The 4,936-nt window shown below is 37.3% G+C and overlaps 1 pseudogene; it reads left to right on the top strand.

Annotated features, from left to right (window-relative positions):
• The first annotated feature begins 2,605 nt into the window (after window positions 1–2,605).
• LOC100923193 lies at window positions 2,606–4,543 on the top strand (annotated as a pseudogene).
• The last annotated feature ends 393 nt before the right edge of the window (window positions 4,544–4,936 follow it).

The raw sequence follows: 4,936 nt of genomic DNA, 5'->3' as shown, positions 1-4,936 counted from the left end.
GGTCAAAAGTGACAAATGTTGCTCTAATTCTTTTCAGGCAAAGGACAAAAGGGTTCAATACTGTTTTAAAGACTCACCTAAATTCATACATTTACCGTATGTCTGGGTCAGTGACTTTTCCTCAAACCTTTCAAACTTCATTTTACTTAATAACTTACATTAAAGATAACGAATATTATACATGTAGCTGACATCTTGGGGTTATAGATATAAGACAAAGAGTGAAGTCAGGAATAGTGATAAGATATAAAAATAATCATCAGTCTTTATAATACTGCTCTAAAACCATTGGAATAATGCTGCAAAAAAAATTAAATTAAATCAATTCTGGTTATTTTCCCTTTTTTGATACTGAATATTTATACCTGAAATGTGCCTGTCCCTCTCATATAGAAATGCTATTAAATCATTAATTAGTAATATTTTCAAAAGGTCATGAAAAAATAAGTTTTAAGATTCTTAATAAAAACATATTTGGACACATTAATTGAAAATATTGCTTGAATACAAATGTTCTCCATACAATTAAAAATATAATACAGTCTGCCTATTTCTATTTATGTTTTTAGCAAAGAGCAAAACTATCTATTAACTTACTCTTAAATTTACACCAATCTAAGAAATAGTCAATCAGTGGAATAGGTTAAGTTCACAGGACAAAACAGTCAATAATTATAGTAAGCTAGTGTTTGACAAACCCAAAGATCTCAGCTTTTGGAATAAGAATTCACTATTTGACAAAAACTTCTGGGAAAATTGGAAATTAGTATGGCAGAAACTAGGCATTGACCCACACCTAACACCATATACCAAGATAAGGTCGAAATGGATTCATGATCTAGACATAAAGAATAATATTATAAACAAATTAGAAGAACATAGGATAATTTACCTCTCAGATCTGTGGAGGAGGAAAAAAATTATGACAGGAGATCATTATTGATCACAAAATAGATAATTTTGATTATAGTAAGTTAAAAGGGTTTTGTTCAAACCAAACTAATGCAGACAAGATTAGAAGGGAAGCAATAAATTGGGAAAGCATTTTTACATTCAAAAGTTCTTATAAAGGCCTCATTTCTAAAATATGTAGAGAATTGACTCAAATTTATAAGAATTCAAGTAATTCTTTAATTGATAAATGGTCAAAGGATACATACAATTTTCAGATGAAGAAATTGAAACTATTTCTAGGAATATGAAAAGGTGCTCTAAATCACTACTGATCAGAGAAATGCAAATTAAGACAACCCCAAGGTACCACTACACACCTCTCAGATTGTCTAAGATGACAGGAAAAGATAATGACGAATGTTGGAAGGGATGTGGGAAAACTGGGACACTGATGCATTGTTGGTGGAACCGTGAACAGATCCAACCAGCCTGGAGAGCAATTTGGAACTATGCTCAAAAAGCTATCAAATTGTGCATCACATTTGACCCAGCAGTGTTTCTATTGGGCTTATATCCCAAAGAGATCCGAAAGGAGGGAAAGGGACCCACATGTGCAAAAATATTTATAGCAGTCCTCTTTGTAGTGGCAAGAAACTGGAAACTGAGTGGATGCCCATCAATTGGAAAATGGCCGAGTAAATTATGGTATATGAATGTTATGGAATATTATTGTTCCGTAAGAAACAACAAGCAGGATGATTTCAGAAAGGTCTGGAGAGACTTAAATGAACTGATGCTAAGAGAAATGAGCAGAACCAAGAGATCATTGTATATGACTACAACAAGACTATACAATGATCAATTCTGATAGACGTGGCTCCCTTCTACAATAAAATGATTCAAACCAATTCCACTTACGCAGTGATAAAGAGAGCCATCTACACCCAGAGAGAGTTCTGTGGGAACTGAGTGTGGAACACAACATAGCATTTTCACTCTTTCTGTTGTTGTTTCTTTGCATTTAGTTTTCTTTTTTAGTTTTTTTTCCTTCTTGATATGATTTTTCTTGTGCAGCAAGATAACTGTATAAATATTGGATTTAACATATAGTTTAACATATTTAATATATATTGGATTTAACATATATTTTAACATATTTAACATGTACTGGACTACCTGCCATGTAGGGGGGAAGGAGGAGAAAATTGGAACAGAAGTGTTTGCAAGGGTCAGTGTTGAAAAATTATGCATGCATATGTTTTGTAAATAAAAAACTTTAATAAAATTTTAAAAATAAAAATAAAAATTCACAGCAATCTTCAGGTTACAAAGGAGATGCAGAGAGAAAGAAAAATAGACACTTCTTTCTTATTCTTTCTCCTCTAGTCCTTCAAGTTTTAGCCTTGTCTCAAGTCCCAGTCCTTTAATACTGTGATCTCTAGGGTTTCTAAAACCCTTTCAGTGGGTCTACAATTTCAAAACTAGTTTTCAGTTCTAATATGGTAAATATCTGTAAATATAACCCACATAAATAAAAACTCTTTGGACAAATCCCAAATAATTTTTATTACTGAGAATAATTATTATATTGAGAATAAATATTTGAGAATTTCTCTAATGCAGAGCTTCAAAGAGCATTAAAAAAAAAAAAAAAACTTTGCCAGGGTCATTGCTCTGAGGTTCTCAGCCTAGGATGGCAGGTGCACAGACCATGGCTCCTTGGCCTGAAAGTGAGAGTACCTCCCACTCTGATCCTAATAAGTTCATTAAAGAGACTACATCCAACAACCCTTTGTATCTGAAAAAGATATTGGAAGCTCCAGCAATAATTCTCATTCTCCTGAAAACAAGATAGAACTTCTGCCAACTTACTCTACTCTTGCACTGATTGAAAAGCCAGTGGTACAGTAAGACCCATGGGACATTCCTAACTTGAAGGATCCTGAGACCAAGTAGTCAGAGAGAGACACAAAAGAGAAAATAATTGCTGTCTTCAGAGGGCTTGGAAAAGCGATTCTCATCCTGGTATTTCTCAACTTCTTTGGATGTTCTTGGATGTTCTCAGGAGCGCTTTCCAGCTGGTTGAAGGAAAAATGGCTGGGGAGATTTTCCGTGATGGTTCAGTGTTGAACAATCCCATGACTGGCATACTGTGACCTTCATGGTGCAGAGTTCCAGCACATCCATGTCTGTCATTGTCACTATGGTGTCCTCTTCATCGCTGACAGTAAAAGCAGCAATTCACATTGTCATGGGAGCCAATATTGAGACTTCAATCACTAATACTCTTGTGGCCCTCATGCAGGGAGGGATTTCGAAGGGCTTTTGCAGGAGGTACTGTCTGTGATTTCCTTAACTGGTTGTCAGTGTGTTGAGGTATAGATAAATGAGGTCTAGATTTGGGGTACCTAAATGAAATTAGGGTTTAGTTAAGGTCTAGTGGCAGGTTTGGGGTACAGGGAGTCAAACAGAGTTCCCCTGCAACCCCCTTGGATTCGGCACAAGGATACGGCGGTATATGAGGTCTAGTAGCGGCGTGGAATTCCCAATAAAAGCATTTATTGGCCCGGAGAGCTAGATTGATAAAAGAGGTTTATTATTGAGTTTAGAAGTAGGAGATAGGTGAAGGTAGAGACAAGGAGGGCACTGGACAGAGGGTCCAGTGGACAGAGGGTCCTCACATGGCTACCATGTTTGGAATCTCTGCAAAGAGGGGTTCCCAGTGTGGCCCTTTTAAATCAGAGACTTTGCTCGAGGGGCTTTGGGGTGTAGCCCCAAAGTTGGCTCAGATCCTGGTGGGGCTGGGACAGGTCCAGATCTTCTATTGGAATTCAAAGGGACCAGGATTTGTGATTCAAAGGGTAATTTACATTAACTAGGAGGGGTTGGGAATCAAAGATTGGAATCTTTCCCGCATCAAGTGAGTGGAGGTGATTACAGGTTACCTCTGTCACCTCACCAATGGAAACCTTTAATATCAAGAGTGGGGAAAATGCCCCTGAATTCCTTGAAGTCATCACAAAAGTCATTAACCAGTGGGATCAAGAAGTCACAAATGACATTGCTACAGAAAATGAGGCAGCAAAAGACAAGAGCCTGATAAAATACTTAGTGTACAACATTTAAAAATAGACTTTAAGCAACGTTACGGTTCCCTCACCAGAAAATTGTACTTCTCCCAGCTTCTGTTGGACCAATGGAAGCATGATCTGGACCCTCATGAACACAACATATAAATAGAACATTGCAAAGTGCAAACACTCATTTGGGGATGTCAATCTTTCTGATTCATTGGATTCATACTTCTGGCTCTTTCCTTGCTGGTCTTGTGCATTTGTTTGATGGTCAAGGTCCTGAATTCTGTGCTCAAGGGGCAAGTTGCTGCAGTGATTAAGCAATCACAGATTTCCCCTTCCCTTTTGTCTGGCTTATGGGCTACCTCGCCATTCTTGTTGGAACTAGGATGACCTTTATTGTGCAGAGTAGTTCTGTCTTCACATCTGCAATCACTCCTCTGATTGATGAAATCCCCATCAAGGTTCCTGAGGTGTATGAGAACACGACAGTCGTAGCAAAGGAGACCCAGCCCAACTCTGAGACACAGGAGGCCCAACATGTAAAGACCCTCTCTAACTGCACAGCTTTATAGTAGCACAGGGTTTGGAGAGGAGGAGAAAAGATGGATTATTTCTTTTTTTTTTTTTTAATAGCCTTTTATTTACAGGATATATACATGGGTAACTTTACAGCATTAACAATTGCCAAACCTCTTGTTCCAATTTTTCACCTCTTACCCCCCCCCCCCCCTCCCCTAGATGGCAGGATGACCAGTAGATGTTAAATATATTAAAATATAAATTAGATACACAATAAGTATACCTGACCAAAACGTTATTTTGCTGTAGAAAAAGAATCAGACTCTGAAATATTGTACAATTAGCTTGTGAAGGAAATCAAAAATGCAGGTGGGCATAAATATAGGGATTGGGAATTCAATGTAATGGTTTTTAGTCATCTCCCAGAGTTCTTTTTCTGGGCATAG

The sequence above is a fragment of the Sarcophilus harrisii genome, chromosome 6 (assembly GCF_902635505.1).
Source record: "Sarcophilus harrisii chromosome 6, mSarHar1.11, whole genome shotgun sequence".
NCBI classification, from domain to species: Eukaryota; Metazoa; Chordata; class Mammalia; order Dasyuromorphia; family Dasyuridae; genus Sarcophilus; species Sarcophilus harrisii.
The sequence above is the reverse complement of the archived record's forward strand: the minus strand, read 5'-3'. Positions and strand labels throughout refer to the sequence as shown.